This window comes from Elaeis guineensis, chromosome 2 (genome assembly GCF_000442705.2).
Source record: "Elaeis guineensis isolate ETL-2024a chromosome 2, EG11, whole genome shotgun sequence".
In the NCBI taxonomy this organism is placed as follows: domain Eukaryota; kingdom Viridiplantae; phylum Streptophyta; class Magnoliopsida; order Arecales; family Arecaceae; genus Elaeis; species Elaeis guineensis.
Window position 1 is genome coordinate 124,384,144 of NC_025994.2, and position 19,664 is coordinate 124,403,807.

General features: G+C 37.1%; 1 long non-coding RNA gene across 2 annotated transcripts; it reads right to left on the bottom strand.

Annotated features, from left to right (window-relative positions):
• Positions 1–504: 504 nt before the first annotated feature.
• LOC140855515 (uncharacterized) lies at positions 505–18,576 on the bottom strand. 2 transcript variants are annotated; one of them, XR_012138425.1, is made up of 6 exons: positions 18,412–18,576; positions 10,891–10,996; positions 4,607–4,713; positions 1,201–1,279; positions 919–1,087; positions 505–841 (listed from the first exon to the last, which is right to left on the bottom strand). It is a non-coding gene; the product is annotated as an uncharacterized lncRNA (long non-coding RNA). The 2 variants fall into 2 exon arrangements; XR_012138424.1 differs by having other exon boundaries at positions 505–1,087.
• Between the last annotated feature and the right edge of the window lie 1,088 nt (positions 18,577–19,664).

A 19,664-nucleotide genomic window follows, 5' to 3' on the forward strand; every position in this document is an offset into this window, starting at 1 on the left:
CGATGAGAGTTTCTACAGGTTTGACAAGGCACTTACTATCTGTTATTTATTTATTTATTTCTGCTCAGATAGAAGTTAAGATTAATAGAAGACTTGTCCTGAATTAACAAAAGCCAAATAGAGGATGGATGCAAGTTGATTTTTCTGAGACCAAGGAAAACACTTCCGAAATTAAACAAATATTGGCCCTGTTACCGATGAAGCTGTGCAAGCAGTAGAAAGAGATGAGTAAAGAAGTACACACCAAAAGACGTGCTTTCTGCTCGCTCTCTTCAAGTAGCCTGGTTGCCGCAACCTCAAAAATTCATTCATCTTTCTCGTGCTCTTCCGTTGCGTCTGTCTGCTCGCCAAAAAACCAAATTTCAGGCGAAGAGAGAGGCAGGATTGTATTGGTTCATGCACACGTGCAAACAGTAAAAACGTGTAGAGCGATTGGTTACAGGTTAAGCGCATAACATGAATTTGCCAATTAATCAAGTTGGTGAAATCACTTGATGGTTGTAGAAACAAATCCTACCTTCATTGAGATATGAAAGGATTGAAATATTTGGGACAGGCTGCCACCTTTTTTCTCTGATAAAAAAGAGGAGGACACAAGGTTCCTGAAACAGTAAGAATTATAAGTTAAAGAGCAAAATAGGGCCTAGGCCCTGATATATACAAGTCCTAATCCATCTGCAGTCAATATATGATCCAGCTCAGGATCAATCCCATCTGTTTCTGAGATGCTAAGGTCACACTAATAAGCTTAAGCAGCTAGCCAATCTGCTGCATGATTTCTTTTTTGCGATACATGAGAAACTTTAGTTGCCCATATAGAGGCCATCCACCTATTAATATCCTGCATCCAGGGAAAGTTTGCATGTTTAGAGGAAGGATTGGTAAGCCAACTCGAAACTGTTGTTTAGTCTCCCCCACCATCCATAATTGCTGAGCTCCCAGCTTACGTGCAAAAATTTGTAGACCACACCAGGCAGCAACAAGTTAACAGCAAACACAACAGAACCATGTCGTAGCTGCTTTGCTCCTGCTGCAACTACCCTTCCCTGATAATCATGGATTACAAATGCAGACCCTGCAATATTAACTGGAACCAGGCATTCAAAATTAAGTTTCAATACTCCAAGAAGTGGGTGTAGCCAAGAGATAAATGGAGAAACTGCTACGTTAACAGAATTATTCAAATAACTACTCCAGTACCTTGCTTGAGCAAGAAACAAGTAATTTTGTTGGTTCTGAAACATATCAACTAAGAACACAAATGCCTTTCTCACCGATACTGCAGATGAAGACAGAGGATTATCTTGAACTGAGCCATCAAAATTAAGTTCCAATACTCCAAGAAGCGGGTGCAGCGAAGGGACAAATGTAGAAACTGCTAGGTTAACAGAATTATTCAAAGTGTTGGGAAACATAGGCGATTTCATGCATGTGTTTCGAAACTTTTTCGAATAAATTACAGTGGAAGACAATTAGATTAATCAAATTAATCTAACATGCATATGATCTAATCATCAAATCAATCTACTTTAGGATCTATGACATGATATATTGCATATAAAATCTGAAAAATACTGAAGATAAAATCAGCATGCATGTGAGCAGTAGATCACATCTACTTCTAATCTGAGTTTATAACTCGATATCTTTGCGCAGATCGATGATCGCCGCTGCTGAGAGATATGGTAGAGAGGATCATCATTGGTTGCTCGCAGCCGCACACGCGTCCGGCCTCTACGGAAAGTCTATTCGAAGCTCCGATCTGATCAGTCTTCTCGAGAGCACTAGCTCGTGCGAAAACCTTCTTCTTGGCTGATTAGGATCTTTTTTCAAATCTCTGAAATCTTTTCAGAGGTTGAAGATGAACTTCTGGAGGAGATGAAGAGGTGAAAGAAAGATGGAGAGAAAAATAATTCTCTTCTTATTTTTTCTCTCTTCTCAAATCCTGAGGACCAAAATCCTAGAAACCTGATTTTTACGCACACCCCAAGAGAAGAGGACTCTCCTCTTCTTTCACGCCATGAAACCAACACCCCAAGCCCCTTCACGTAAAGAACTCTTCTTCTGGTATCTTACACGCACAAAAGAAACCACAAAAGCCTCTTTTATAGACATGCAAGGAGGTGGGGTGAAGAGTCCAAGAGATCATGGACTCTTACAAGATGTTGCCTCCCTACACAATTTCACATCCCAAAACACGCCAAAAAAATATGAGATGCCCCTTTCCATATTTTTTCATGGTAAATCAGTTCTCCAACTATTTTTTCACAAAAAATCTCCTCAAAATATCGCACATATAAGGAGAAAAAAATAAGGTGGCATGGAAAGGTTGATTTGGATAAGAACAGATTCTTCTGATAAGGAATATTTTGAAATCCAATTTCAAAACCTTCATTTTATCAAAACCAAATTCGATTTGGACATGAGATAGAGAGGGAGAAAAACTCTTTAGCGTGAAAAAATCTCATACAAAAACTATTTGTGCGTGGAGATAGATGGTGTGCAAAGTGGGTTGGCGCAAGGGAAAAGAGTCCTATTCCAATAAGGACTCTTAATTTTCTTATTTGAATCCAAACCAAATCACATCTGGTTTAGTCCAAATAAAATATATGAAACCCAATCTAATTAGGTTCATAAATCCTTAATCAAATCCCAATCAAGTTAGGAATTGATTGAATCAAAGTCCTAATCAAATCAGGGATAATTCTTCCTTAGCGATTAGGTTATCTCATAATCTAATCGGATCAAACCTAATTGAATTCAATTCAATTAGATTTTATTTAATCCTCTTTGCTTAATCAAATTGAGCTAATCAGCAATCTAATTGCTAATTAATCTTCCATTAATTCAATAACATTTAGTGAATTAATTTATTACAACTTTTGCATAACGTTAACCATCAATTGAATTGACGATTAAGTCCTTGAACAATTCTCAATCGTTGATCAGCCACATGATTAGTCAGAAACTTCTTTTAAGTGTAACCTCATAAGTTTGAACTTAAGCTGGTAGCACAGGAACAACTTTCTGAACCAATCGATGTAACCATGTAGCAATGATGATCCGACATCCGGATAGGTCGAATGAAGATGAAGCAACATTCAAGAACCTACTGACGTATGGTTACCGTATAATTCATCTCTTTGACCCTAATGCTCGAGGACGATCTAGGATTTAACTGTCAATCCTAGATAAGTCATCCACATTGTATTTCAATCTTTTTCAAATCCATCACATGGTTATCCGAGTCCAGATTTTGCTAAATTGAAATATATTGATACATTAACTCCTACTAATTCGGAGGGATCAATCACATTTTGACTCACGCACCGACTTGATAAGTACTTGACTGCACCTAAAAATCTTCCATCACTGAATTAGAAACTCCGTTAATCCGGCACTAAAGTACAGTGAGTTGCTTGCAAGTCACCGTGGTGATCTCAAGTCAGAGGAATACTTATACCCATACCCTTCACGAGCTGTCCTTGACAGTAGAGTGTTCCGCAGTTGGTTACATTCAGTGACGATGTACTCCTACATCTCACCTACATGCTATACCAGTATCTCCACATTATTTGGTTACGAGGACAACCAACGCATATGGCACACCACGATCTGCACTTGATATTGCTATCGTCCTAGTAATAGCGTATCATTTGATCGCGAACCAGTTTAAAGATTACGCGATAAATCCTTCTTTATCGATCAAAGTAATCCTAAGGATTTCATCATAACATAGAAGTTCGTTAAAAGATGTAACCTTGTGATGAAAAAGATCAAATAATTTTTATTATTTATCAATTCATATACAATTATAATTAGCACAATTATCAAACGATTGACTTTAGGACATATTTTCCGCAAAGAGGTAGAAAAGAAACCCAAGCCGCTCTCATAAGAACAAGCAACTGCTACATGTTCACAATCCTCAATATGAACTGGACACAGATCACAATATTGAGCATCTTCAAGAAGAATAACACAGCTTGCTAAAACAACTTCACAAGGAAGTTTTAAATGCACCAGTTTCCACCAAAAGATTTTTACCCTTCTAGAAACTTGTAAGCCCCACAGCCATTTAAGATTACTTGAGTTACCTAGTGGAGGTCATAAAGTATAAAAATCTTGCAAGGAAGTATGATCCAGCTGGTACCCCAATTGAGCTGATCAGACCAATTTCCAAGCAGCAAGGGGATGCTAAGTATTTTGGACATCATATCAGTAGGGAAACAGCACCTAATAGGGACTGGTTCCATGAACCCAGAGGAGAAATAAATCATGCTACCAAGGTTTTACGTCCTAGCAGGATGGGGGCATCCCGACCGTCCCATCCCGCTTCTGTGAGAAAATGGGATTGGGACAGGCTCGAGACTCTGAAAAACATTCATGCAGGAGAGAAGGAGAAAGAGAAAAGAAGGAAAGGAAGAAAAGATAAAGAAAAAAAAAATGAAAGAAAAGAAGAAGAACAATGAAAAAAAAAAGAAAGGGAGATGAAAAAGAAAGAAAAAATAAAGGAAAGAAAAAAAGATAGAGGAAAAGAAAGAAAAGAAAGAAGAAAAAAAGAAAGAAAAAAAAGAAGAAGGGGAGAAAGATAGAGGAAATCTACCAGGATGCATGACTAGGACAATTGTCGGGATGGGAGGGGACAACGAGACGACCCATCCATGGAGAAACCGGGACACCTTTGTCTGGATTTAGAACCATGGATGCTACCTGCATATCCAAAACATCTATTATTCCCATATTGATGTAAGTAGGCCAATAAAGAAAGCGGATTAGAAAAAATCCATGGATCATCAAGCACATTTATTTTGTTGCCATACTAACATTCCATATGAATTGATGTTGTACCATAGATCTTTTTCCAAATTATAGAGCAATGTTGTGGCCTTGTATATGAATACCAGGATCCTTGAAATTTACATTTGGCACATACTAATATAGCCCACAGTGATTCAGCATGCAGCACCTTTTGAGCAGCCAATTTAGATAAAAAAATCTGCTGCTTAATTAGAAGAGATTGACTACCAAGAGCTCCATGTGATCTTGGCCAGTACACCAAATCCCAAGATACTAAGTGTAAGCCTTGGTGATTAAGATCATGTCCACACAAAAAAGCCCGAAAATATTTTCTAGTTGTCTCAATACCAAAGGAGGACTATAGATGCAGGACACACAATATAATGGAATAGACGTCAATACAGATTGAAGCAAGGTTGCTCTTCCTGCAAGGGAAAGAGCCTTCCATTGCCAACTTTCAATCCACATTATGACTTGGTCCATCATTTGATTAAAGTTAGATGCTTTAAGCCTCATACCTGAAAAGGTCACCCCAAGATATCTCCAAACCCTCTCATTGCAATGCATTTGAAAGATATGACAAATCTGATCTTAAATTGTTCTTGGAGTGGATGGGCCAAACATGATATATGAGTTAGAAGTATTAACAGCTTGATTTGAAAATAGACAATATGTGTCAAGAACAAGTTTCACCCAGAGACTATCTTTTGCTGCAGCTCTAGCCACAATTAGACAGTCATCTGCAAATAAAACATGAGATATTACAGGTACCATTCCGGTAGATTTATAGGCCTTTAATAATTTGTGATCCACTGCCATATGTAAAGCACATGAGAGTAATTCAGAGAACAAAATAGATAGATAAGGAGATAATGGACACCCTTGCTGCAGTCCCATATTAGGTACACACCAGTCAGTAGCTACATCATTTGCTAGGAGAGAAAACCAAGGATTAGAAATACGTTCCATGATCCATTATATAAACCTGCTATGGAAGCTAAAATGATTGAGGACATATTATGATAAGTAGTGCCAAAAAACTTTACCAAAACTGCCACTCTTTAAAGTTCCTTAGCTAGTAGCCTCCTCTGCCTTAAAAACAAAACATGTCACACAAATGAAATTAGGACTTGGGACTTGGACTGTTTAAATTATGAATAAAGTTTCACTGCATCATCCCCCACTCAGAGCACCAGAATGCAGTGATTGATAGATTGGTACCATGCAGGGTTCTCCGATCATCTACGTGGCCACACGCTTAACTGCCACGAAGGATTGGTGCTCTCATTGGCAAAGTAAGTGGGTGCTGGAAAGTAGCACTCTCAAATTATTTGACATAGAACCAACCATACATTGATGCCTTCAGATAAACAGGGATCAAGGGGGAAAAAAGACTAATAACAAAAAAAATGACTATTATTCCTAGAGATGATGAGGTTGCCTGATCTCATATGAGAGCTGAGACCACGGCAGCGTCCAATATTTTTCCCCCTCCATGTCCTTTTTTGCAGCATCCCTTCTTGTCCTTCCTTTTCTTCTTCAAGAAATATGAATGGGCTAGTTTGATATCTTGAAGGAGATGATATATGGTTCTTCAAAACAAAACTCTCATAATCTCTTTCAGGGAATGAGAATAGGCAAGTTTATTATATGTGTGTGTGTGTGTGTGTGTGTGTGATGAGATATAGATATTTCTTTCTTTTTTTCTAAAAAAAAAGGCCCTTCTGATATTCTTCTTCTTCTGATAGTAGTATCAGATTATTTTTCCTCAAAAATAAGGCCTTGTGATCTTTTTGATTAAATTTAATCAGATATTTTTAGAAAATCTTGTTCAACAGCATTTAGCCAACATTATTAAACCAATAAATTAATATCAAAGGGTGCTAAATTTGTTGATCCTTTGAGATCTCTGCAATCTCCTTGCCAGCCATCAGTGTGAACTTTGATTCAGTAGCATGTGGCTGTTGAATGTGGCACCATGGATGCATGCCACCTTGCACATGTGGACTATAAAATATATGTTAAAATGATCACAATGCATATCTAATTGCTGATTACTTTTTCTTCCAAAACACCAATTACACATGGGCCACAAAGTAAACATATAAATTGTCTTAGCTTATGCAATTAAAGGCCCGTATATCAAATTTACTTGGAAGACTAAACCACCAAATAAAAAAGTCCTTTCTGATGATAGCCAAGTCTTTCATTCATTGTCAAAGTCTTACATCCTTCAATATATATTTGACCCTACCATGATGAGAATGTGGCTTACAATGCACATGGATAAACAGTAGTTGCATTCCCCTCACTCATTTCTAATGTGGTATAGAACCTAAAATCAAGGTTTTAAATTCCATGGGACGAGGCTGTTCCAATTTTCATGAGAAAACGGGACACACCACCGTCACGCTCTATCCCGACACCTGGGATAGAAGATATTCCAAGATGTCTTGATCGAGATATTGGGATGCTAGCGGAATGGCCTATCCCGACACATGGGATGGTATCCCATCCCAATATCCCATAAACGTCTCGCTGAAACCTGAATCCTTGCCTAAAACATCATATTGTTTTCTAAATTCTGACCATTTCCATAATAAAAAAGTACATCCTGGCAAGGGGCATGCAAAAGGTATCTGATTTGCTAAGCATGGTTGCATCAAACTCAAAAGACATTAGAAGACTATGAGAAATACCATGTTGATTCCTAGACAATCCCCTTTATTAAGTTGCCCCCTTAAAGGGAGAAATTATTGTATGCACGGCCATGCTGGTGCATGCCACCAATTGCCAAGGTGTGTTGCTGCGGGCCAATGACCGAGATGAGTTCGGGATGAATAGAAACCACGCTAATGCATCTCGGCAATTGGTGGCGTCTCGGTGATTGGCCCGTAGCAATACACCTTAGCAATTGGTGGTGTGCACTAGTGTGGCTGCGCATGTAGTGCATGCAATAATTTCTCCCGCCTTTAAGCACGCCATTGATTGCCGAGGTGTTTTAATGCGGGCCTGTGACTGAGATGAGTGCGGGATGAATAGAAACCATGCTGACGCATCATGGTGATTGGTGGTGTCTCAATGATTGGCCTGCAGCAATACACCTCAGCAATTGGTGGTGTGCACTAGCGTGGCTGTGCAAGCAGTGCACGCAATAATTTCTCCCCTAAAGGTGGATACATATCACATTAATCTTGCATATACATGGCATACATGATGATATGCAGCATTCTTTTCCAGGAAAGCACATGCCATCACAAATCTGAGGGTTGTTAGTAGATGAAATATCGGAATAGAGCAGTAAGGATCCCATTTAAACTATGCCATGACAGGTTTGCTTAACAATAGTCTTTAAAGTGTAGCAGCATATCATGTCCTACAATTTGATCTGACCAAGTCCAGTGAATCTGCTGTCCAGTTTTCCCCTGCAAAATTTACTTAGTTGAAATATTTCAATTTGAGAAGAAAAAATGTGCTCAGAAACGAATTATAAAAGCACCCTATAAAAATGTCTGTAGCGGTAGACCTCATTACCTCAAGGCAATCCTATTTGGAGAGGAGATGCTATCACATCCACGGTAGTGTGATGTCGTCAGAGCCAATATAAATTTTAACATGGATAATTAGTAATGCAGTTGGAAAGTGTAAAAATGTTAGTCGATTGAAGATTGTATAAACTAAGCAACACAAAACATTGCTGACCTTTGGTGTTATGAAAGACTGACCATGCAGCAAAGTCTGTTATATCATTTCATAATAATAATTATGATGCAATCTTTACAGGAGAATTTCTGTAAGGCTGTAAGCCCTTAGCACATTTGAATACAGTATATCATTTCAGAGATTAGTAATTTCTGTATCATTAACATATATGATACTAATTATATCTCATTTAATGAAGTCCAAACTCAGGTCAAACATTTTCTTACAAAATGCAGCCTAAATCGCATCTAGGAGCTCGCCAAGGTTTGTGGCAAGAAAACCTTGAATGCCATGCTAATTCTTATCTGAAGATAGGAAAAACAGGCAAGGTAAGAAAGAAAATAAATAAATAAATAGGAAAAAAATAATGATGATCCAGTCATAAAAAGACACTTCAGTTGCTCCTTGCAGACCAGAGTCTTGTGAATATAAGTGAAGGGAAACCAAATGTACACAATCTCAAACACTGATTTCTTTAAAACTTGCTTAATGATACCATTGCATGGGAACATCTCATCGAATGACATCCCTTTTCACTTTAAAGCAAAAGTATCGTTATACCTCCCAAGTGGTTGCTATTATTAAGATCTCATGTTGCATTATCAAGATCTCTCATTGCAATCATCTTTCACCTCATGGCCTTTTCATTGGCTAACATCCTATGCAATTGCTCATTGAATTCAAGCAGAATAAGGAAAACTTTGCATACGACAACCTCTGTATAGGAAGCATATTGGACACCTAGGGTTGGATTTTCTCGAGATTGATTGGGTTTTTTTGAGATCCCAATCTCGATCCTTATGAAAAGTTCCACCTTTTTTGGCTTTCCAGATATTTGTGTTAAAAATATCCCACTGCATGTCTAATGGCTTCCATTAGTCGACTTTTTCTTTCGAAGCACAAAAAATAAATAAATTATCTTAGATAATACAATTGATAGGTGGTATAAGGCATCTACTTTTATAATTAACCCCTCCAAAACAAAAAGTCCCTTCTAATTATAGCTGGATACTCTTTCCCAAAACTTTCTTTTATTGTCAAATTCCTCTTGTTTGGTCCTCCAACATATATTCAAGACCTTACCAGACCAGCACGTGGCTTACTATGCACATGGGTAAACTATAGTTGCATTTCTCTTGCTCATTTCTAATGTGGTTCTTTCTTAAAGTTTCCATAATAAAAAATATATCCTGGCATGAGGCATGCAAAAGGCATTTGATTTGCTAAAATGGTTGCCTCTTCTTAAAAGACAGTATAAGACTGTGAGAAGTAACTTGTTGACCTCCTTGGCAATCCCCTCTGCTGTAACGGCCCTTAACAGTAGGGTACATATCAAATAATCTTGCATATACATGATACACATGTTGATATGCAGCATTTCTTCACCAGAAAACCACATCCTATGACAAGTCGGGGGTCATTATTAAAATAAACACCTGAAAAGATACGCAAAAAAAGAGTGTTAAAATCATAAGTTCCATCTAAACTAGGCCATGAAAGTTTGCTTACATTAATATTGGAACTGTAGCAGCACATCACCTCCTGCCACGACCTGACCAAGTCCAATAACTTTGTTGCACAGTTATCTCCTCCAAAAGTTACTTAATTGAACATATTTCGATTGAACAGGAATGTTGTGGTTGGAAACAAATTATAAAAGCACATCATGTGCTGAGAAGAGATGCTATCCAATCCACAGCACTGATATGCCATTACCATTTAGCATACATAACTTGGAAGAAGTATGGCTAGCAAATGGACAAATGGTAGTAGATTGGAGATCATATAAACTAGGCAACTCAAACATCGATGACCTCTGGTGATGTAATATAGGATAGAGAATGCAGAAAATTCTACTGTATCATATCTGAAATTTGATAATAACAGTAACAAAAACTTAACAGAAAATTTCTGCAAATCATTAGTATATTTGAATGCATCAAATCTGCAATTAATAATTTCTATATCATTAACATATATGATACTAATTACATCTCATTCCATAAAGCCAGGCTCAAGCCAAATATTTCCCAGCAAAGTGCAGCCTAAAAATGTATATGAGACCAAGGCTGATATATGGATTAGATATATGAGTATAGTTTGCAACTTCCTGCCTATTTTGCTGTCCTACCCAAATCATGCAACTAGTTTATTCTTCTCACCATTACTGCAATACAAGAAGAAAAATGACTAGCTAGATATATGCAAAAGGAATTGCTTTACCGGTCATGATGGAACCTATCGGAGCTAGCATTGCATTGTTATTCATTAAGAAATAGCTATTTGCATTAGCAAGCTTATTAAAACCAGTTGAGATGGAAAGGCTTTCAAAGTATCTCAAAAAAGCTTTGAGTTTATACTCTTTTGGCTATTAAACTAGTGAAATACCTCATATCATGCCTCTGCTATGACGTCATATGCCTCCCTACTGAAATATACCCTCATGTCATGCTCCATGGTGACATAAATGCAAAAAGGAAAAAGATAATCATAACTGCAAAACAAAAATTCAAACTTAGAGGAACCGAACCAGGCTTTCTAAAAGATCAAGGTAAATTCTCCATGAGACATCAAACTTAAAGGATTCACAATATCTTCCATCACATCCAACATTGTGTCCTATGTCATCTAGCAACAATAATTAAGTCAATGCTCACATGAAATTTGTATGTAGAAAACCGTGGAACCTAATGGAATAAAAGGTTATGATGGTAACTGTCATGGGAAAAAACTGATAGAACCCACAAATCAATAACTTTGCAAATATGAATCCTTTTCAAAGTGAATCCTTTTTATCCAATCAATAACTTGCAAATATGCAGCAACTTGGACTTCAAAGCTACATGTTGGGCTTCAATGCCGAGTCTGAATACACATGCCTAGTTTGGGTCTGCTGGAACAACATGATATTGTGGTTTCAGTGTTAGAAGGACAACAAAGTGTTTAGCAACCTGTCGCTAGTCTCTAATCAAAAGAGCTTCAATGAAACCCTGAAGAAGATATATTTCATATTAGATTTTCATGGGATGGCTCTAATTCATGTTTTGAGTTGACAGAGAAGAAAGGAAAGGTTAGATTATGTTATCAAGCCAGCTTCAAGAAAATGAAACAAAATGGAGATGTTGTTGTTTGCATGCACATGAATTTATATTTGTTATGTCATATGCCAAGAATAAACAGAAGTTAAAATCCTCTAGGTTTTTGTCGGATGGGTCAGGACTTGAAGGTCCACCAAACACACTTGGACACATCAAGTTCTTGTCAAATGTTGGAAGACCTACTCCCAGCGGTGAAGGTATAGAGTTGTTGTGAGGAAAAGGAGATACAAGGAGAGGCAGATTATTGTCCTTGCACCATCATTAATAGAGAAACAAGTAATGCAGTACATCAAATAATTTAGCCGGGGGACGTGCCACCTGCTTCAGAACATGAAATTGACAAAAACTTAAGTCTCTTTGCTACAGTCTCATCTTAATAAACAATTGTTGTCCCTTGAACTCATATAAACAGATCTTAAACTCTATTTCTAATGCGTTGAGACAAGGTACCACTTCAGCTCATGTGTGGTCATTGTCTCCTATGCATTTACCTATCGTGGATCAAATGTCGATGTCCTCCTCCATGCTTTACAGGCATCAGTTGACTGCACCTATGCCTGTCTATTGTCAAGTCCAAGCAAGCCATTAACTCATCACACGATTTTATTTGCATATTTTTTTTGTGATTCATTAAGTAACTAGCTTATAAACCCGTGCGATGCATGGATGCAATTTTTTTAAAAAAATATTTTATTTTATTTATCAATTCTATTATATCTGTACTATATGTATTTCCAAAAATAATTTAAATTATAAAAGAACTATATTTTGTGCATAGAGTGGATTATAAGTTATTAAACAAATCTTGTGAAGATCGACGACCTTGATTCCGTGAAGCCCCTAAATAAATCTATCATTTCTTACTATTTTTATCTTTAGCCATTGTTAAACCTTTCCATCTCTCCTTCCCCTTCTCTTTCGATCCTCTCCTTGCACACTCCCCAACTCTCCCAATAGCAGACCGACAATGTTGCCTGTCGGCCACCACTACCACCAATGACAGCAGCATCTTCGAGTTTGGGGCGGAACGAAAATATACCAATGTAATGATAGGCAGCGGCCTTGTGAGATACTAATCAGAAATTGGTTAATGAGCATGCCTCCAACTGATGGCTCATGAGAGATTTAAACTTTAGAGATCGAGAAAAATCTTTCTTTTTCTTCCGATATTGAAATTTTGGAGATCTAAATTTTAAAAATCTTTCTTTTTTTTTTTTAAAAAAAAGTTTAGAAATCTAAACTTTAAAAATCTTTTTTTATCTCTTCTTTTATTTCTTCTTTGATCCTCCCCTTACGATTGGCGTCTTTAATATACAGTGTCAGATAATCGCTGTCAGTTCTTTGAATATGAGAGGCAATTGAAAGTTTGTAACAAAAAACAAAAACAAAAAGAAGAAAAGAACTAAGTCTCAACAGTAGAACCCATTAAGAAAAGACAAAGGAAAAGGAGGAGACCTTGAAAGCCTCGCGAGCAATGTTAAGCACATCTCCATCGCCAAGGTAAAAACACTTCCATAGTCTTTCAGCACCCCACTATCATTCTCGAGATCTCTCCTTCCTTTCTCACGCAATCTATCCCCATTTTTTTGTCAACTTCTATCAAGATCCTCTAAACCCCGCACTAGCGATTGATCGGAGGCAGAAATGGAACCAAACTCCCAATTGGAATCAAAATCAAGAACCTGGCGGTGGCGGCAATCTTTCTTCCTCCGATCAAGATCAAGAGATCGAAGGAGGCCGAGTCTAGCCCGAACATTTAAAGGCTAACGAAATTAACTAAAATTCCCTTTCGAATCCAATTTACACATGAAACAAAGCGAACGAAAAAGATAAAGATGAAGAAGCATAAGAGGGACACATATCCTCTCTCTATCCAGATTCGAGAACACGAGGTTTACACGGATCGACGTTGCAGAGGGTGGGAGAAAGTGAGGCCTTCTCTTTTAAGTACACATGTCAAGCGGAGGCTCTGCCAATGCAGAAGCCTCTCCGCATCTCCACGAGTACCGTGATGCCCGACCCCTAGTCCTTACAAGAATGACACATACCATTCTTCCTTCCAAAAACTACCCTTAGTAATTCTCTTAATTCTCAACTCCTATAAGCTAATATTACATGTTAGATGAAAGCATTTTGATATCCCATTTTCCCCAACCACTTTCACAGCCCCCCCCGGACGGACCGCAATCCCAACTCCCTAGCAATTCCAACTATAACTTCAATAAAAAAAAATATTCTAAATAAAACCAATCTTCTATAAATCCTGCCCTCATTCCCCTCATCACCATCACTCCACTCAGAACTCCAACTCCAAACCGACGTCATGGACTCTTCCACTCGTTTCGTTGCATCCAAGAAAGGCAAAGAGAGACAATTCGAAGGGGAATCATCAAAAAAGGGTGAGAGTGTGAGAGAAAGGGCTTACATAGGTGTTGAGTTGGCGGACGAAGTTGGAGAAATTGTTGTTCTTGAAGTACTTGGGTAAGAGGTCCTATGCGAACTCCGGCATGTTCCAAACCACTAAGCTACTGTTCCCCAAGCCCCACAATACGATCGCATCCATCATTGGATCCTTCACTATGTCATATATTTTACTCAGAAATGGTGGCAGCATGTTAGTCCTAGCCTTGCATTTGCCCCCCTTGTATTTTTCTTTTTATATCCACGTGTGGTGGATAGAGGCTCTGCCAACACAAATGCCTCATTTTTAATATATATATATATATATATATATATATATATATACTAGCTTATAACCCCATGCGATACATGAAATGCAATTTTATTAAAATAATATTTAATTTTATCTAGCTATTTTATTATATCTATTCTATATGTATTTTAAAAATAGTTAAAATAATTAAAAAATTATATATTTTGTGCATAGCATGCATTATAAGCTATTTGACAAATCTTGTGAAGATCCAATCCTAATTCCACGAAGCTCCTTTCTAAACCCATCATTTTTTACTATTTTTATTTTTAACCATTTTTAAATCCTTCCATCTCTCCTTCTCCATCTTCGATCCTCTCCTTTAAAAGAAGATATACTTTAAATGTTTGCTTTTAGCTCTTTTTTAATTTAGGATGAAAGTGAATTGTTGTACGAATATCCGATCTATTATAGTATTTGGACATATCTGAATATGGATAGAAATTTGAGCAGAGCATTCATTAGTATCTATATCCATATTTGTCACAATTATCCATTCGAATATATAAGTTTGTTTATAATCTTATTTAATTTTATATACTATTCATAATATTTTAAATATATATAATCATATTATTATTCTATTAATTTGATTTATCATTTATTTTGTAATATTTTTATTATGTAATGATAACATTTAATTATCTAATTCATACCTTATTCACATTTATACTTTCATTATTTAATTTATATTTTTATTTATTCAAAATAAATATAGATATATATTTTTGTGACCCATTGATATTTATATCGATATCTATATATATTAATATATATATTAAAATATAGATATTAATATATTGACATCTCATTCATATTTGATCCAGTTCCAGTCCTACATAAATCAATTGAAATATTTAAGTATAATTTAAAAAATATCTCTACTCATAAAGAGGTAGCTACCCTTATTTTTATTCTCAAAATTTGAGTATGAAATAACATTATTTAAAATGTGGCTAGATGTAGCTGGTGGGATACGGATTATCAGATTGAAAGGAGCATAGTAATAGCTTTTGATGACCTCACGAAGAAGTCCTCCTGTTGTCCCATCATCTGCAATTAAGTGTGATTTTAATGTAATAAGCCGACAATTTCGATTTTTTATGCACGAATGCCTCAATTTTTTTTTGTTTCAATGTAGATTAATTAAAGATTGTTATGATATGTGGTAAAATACTGTGGACTGTGGAGACAGGTGTCTTCAAAAATATTTTTTTCCTCTGATCCTTCCCTCTTTGACCCCTTCGCCCTCCATCGCTCCTTCGCCCTCCCCCTACCCCTCCCTGACCGTGGCCCTCCATCCGCCATCTTTGCCGTCCCCTCGAGCTCCCTCCTCATCACCCATGACAGCAAGATCACCGCCTTCAACCCCACCCATTGCCGTCGCATTAGTGCCCTCACCCACTTCCCCGCCATCGATTCCCTCCTTGCCCTCTCCCCTTCCCTCACTACCGCCGGTGCCACTGACTTCCCTGGCCTCCACCTCCTCGGTCTCTCCCATGCCAGCTCCATTGTCCACACCTTTCACCGGTGCCCCCTCCCTACCACCGCCATAACCTCTGCGAGCATTGCGAGCGCGTTGCGACGTGGTAGATGGAGACCTCTGCGTTGTTGCCCATGGCAAACGAAGCCCCTGCCAATGCAGAGGCCTCCATTTTAATATATACACACACACATACATACATATATATACTAGCATACAACCCGTGCAATGTGCGGGGGTGTTTTTTTTTTTCCAAATTTATTCTATTATGTTTATCTATTATGTTTATATTTTATTTATTATATCTTTTACTTAAAGTTTATATAACTTTAGATGAAATTTCTAAAGCTCAACTTAACTATGCATAATACAAACCGTTTGAGTGGAACATTACCTCATAAAGAAAAGAAGATAAATCTTACTTCAGCCCTTGATAGCTCATGCTTTTCCTCAACCCATCACTAAATCACTCATTTGATCTTATTATCTGACATCACACAAATTATTGTATCAGCATCAAAACGCTACACGGTCCAACATATGGCTCTCTATACTATTCAAATTGCAGATGCTCTGGAATTCAAGAACTCCTTTATGGTTTTGCAAAACCTACCTATTAAACTTTTCCCAACATCTTTCAATTTATATACCCAGATTTAGATCCTTAAAGAATCCCATTCATATATACCTACCAGCTACCACAATTCTCTGAGCAGGTCAAAGCCTTATTAAGTTTAATTTTTAATTAATAGAATGCTAAAAGGTTAGAAAACAAATAGGGATATTTATGAAAATAAAATTGTTTCCAAGTTTAGAATGGAAATCCTGCATAGTCACCGGCCCAAATTCCAGCAGAGTCCCAACTTATGTCTCTAATTTAATACTAAGAGACCCACGGCACCCATTGGTCGCCAACCGGTTCCCACCATAATTTCACCATGACATCTCTTCTCTTCATCGCCATGCAGCGTGGGGTGCAAAATTGGGTCAACCTTTTCATCTTTTCTTAATCAAGGCAGGTCCCGTCGTTTTGCTCTCGTCACACTCAATAGTTTCCCTTCCTCGTGTTCGGATTATATCTGTCGAGCAAAAGACTGATTCCCCTTCTTTCATGCCATCAACCGTTGGATTATGCAATATCAGCTTCCAAAGTTGTGTTGACAGAGGGAAGAAAGTGATTGAATTGCTTTGAAATTTGTGTGAGAAAAAATCAATCATTCTTTTGAGAAAGATATCGAACCCCTCCCATGCTAATTGCCATCTTCCTCTCCTTCCTTCAACTAAACCTCTTGCCTCTTAAAGTCTATCTCCGTTGCAGCATTCCAAATCCTACCCCCATCCATGATATTTCCTGTGATGGAGAAGGTCTATTTTCCCTACCACCACTACCGCCATCACCACCTCCTCGTTCTTGCCGCCGCCGTAGTTCTCTTCTCTAATGCACCCTAAGTGGCAGTCCAGATCGCCGCCGACAACACGACGGCAACGCAGGCCCTTGCCAAGTGCCTTGATCCAGCCGATAAGCTTGGCTGGTTAGACTTCTCCAGCCCCTGCAGCCATTGGGATGGTGCCTGTTGCTTTGGTGACCACGTCGCCACTATCCAAGTCAGCAACCATGCCCTCTCCGATGTACTCCCGCCAAACATCCACAACCTCACTGCCACCGCGCCCCTCAAGCTCAATGTGCAACCACCTCTCCGATCCCTTCCCCTTCCTCATGGCTTTAAACGGTTCTAGTGGTTCCTCGGAGTTAATACAGCCAATGATTAAATAGTTTCATAATCTGAGAGGACAGATTAATATAGCTTTGAAGAGCAGTTAATGCAGCCAATGATTCCGATTTTTTACGCATGGATGCCTCGATGTTTTTTTTTTTGTTTCATTGCAGATTAAAGGTTGTTATGAACATGACAAAATATTGTGGAGACAAATGTCAAACGGAGGCTCTACCAATGTAGACACCTTCATTTTAATATATATATATATATATATATATATATATATATATATTAGATTAAATAAGTAATGAGTTTTATTATTAATTTCTTTCCTGACACAAATTGCTTCTTAACCAAATATGATCATTTGTCTAACTCACACATGACCTCTTTCAAACATACAAATATCCATATATTTGTAATAGATAACTTTTCACTGATCTCCTATAGGACCAATTTTTCCGCCACCAATTTCTATATAAGCATGTTTTTATATAACATGAAAGATTTATCTATATGTTTTTTGTTCACAGGAGCTTCTAGAACCCATACCATGTTTGCTTGCTATGTAAGTTTTAACTTAACCTCCTTTGATGAATGCACCTTCCCTTTGAAGATCACCATTGACTCTGACACAATGACTCCTTGTTCCAACTCTACACAACCAATAGATGCAAACATCTTGATTTTTTAAAAGTTAACAAGGTAAAAACTTAACTCTAGAAGGTAAGACTTAGGTCCCTTAAAGTACAGAACAGAAGCACCAATCAAAGTAATACAAATCGATAATCATTTCATGAGGTAAAACTATAACTGTTTAAAAAACAAGCAGGCGACATATCTTTCAAATTTTTTAAAATTATTAGGTATCTGCACTTAGATCGGGAATTTTGATACCTGATAAATCTCAAACTACTTTTGAAATCTCATGAGAACCTTGTGAACTCGTACCCCAGAATCAGAAAAACTGGATACATGATTGTAGCTGTAGCGAGTATTCATGAAGTGAGACAACAACCTGTAAATCATGTTAGTTGAACAGCATTCTATTTATGACAGGAGTTAACAGGGTATAAGCACCATATATATATATATATAGATATATATATCTAGTGTGTCTATACATACATACATATATATATAATTAGGTCAGTGCAGCAAATAACTGAAAAAAGCGAAGTTTGGAAGCAGAAGGTGCTAACAACTAAACTTAGTCAACAAAATGACAAACCAATCAAACATAATGTTGACATGGTACAGTTCATGCTTATGCATCAGAATTCACCAATAAGCAGACTTCTCCTCATAAAACTCATTGAAAATGTAATATTAACAACCATAACATCATAAAATATTATATGTATCAGGACCCAAAGTACAATAATATGTTATCATACATTATATTAAATCATCATGATTCATTATATTAAACCATCGTGAAGCATTAAGCAGCATAATATCCAACAAAGTGAAAATGGCAAGTATTGGGGATAAAAACAGGATAAAAGGAAAAACAATGTAAATATGATACAGAAATGATTTTATAACAGATTCACTAACTGAACTTGAACTTTAAAACCTTCGAAAAAACTCTCCACTGCTGAGCAAGCACTTGATCATGAACTGATAAAGATGCTCCAATAATTGGCCAAATTAGGTTATCTACGTGCCCACCCGATCATACTGATCAGAAAGGATAATTTGAATTGGATATTTGGAATATTTAATGTCTAAAGGCCACTTACAAGTTCAGAAATGAATCAGTGATATGCCAACTTTTCAACCGTACAAGCTCCAAGAAGGAAACAGGAGTTTGCGAGATTTGATTGAGAAAAATTAGAAATTTCTTTTGAGTCGTTTATGACATAGATTTCATAGAGATTTCAATAAAACCCAAAAGACATTGTCAGAAAGGTAATAGCTTTCAGATGGCAGCATCAATTGCTTAAAGGATTGAAGTGCGTGCAAATATCCATATTAAAGTTAGGAAATTATAGAAGTTTTTTTGAAAAAAATCATCAGAAAAATATTAGCTTTAAGATAGCAAGATCAATAGGACTCAAGTAATTGCTAACATTCTGTTAATATTAGGAAATCATGGGAATTTCAAGAAAACCTCAGAAAGATACTTCCTTTAAGATGACAATAAC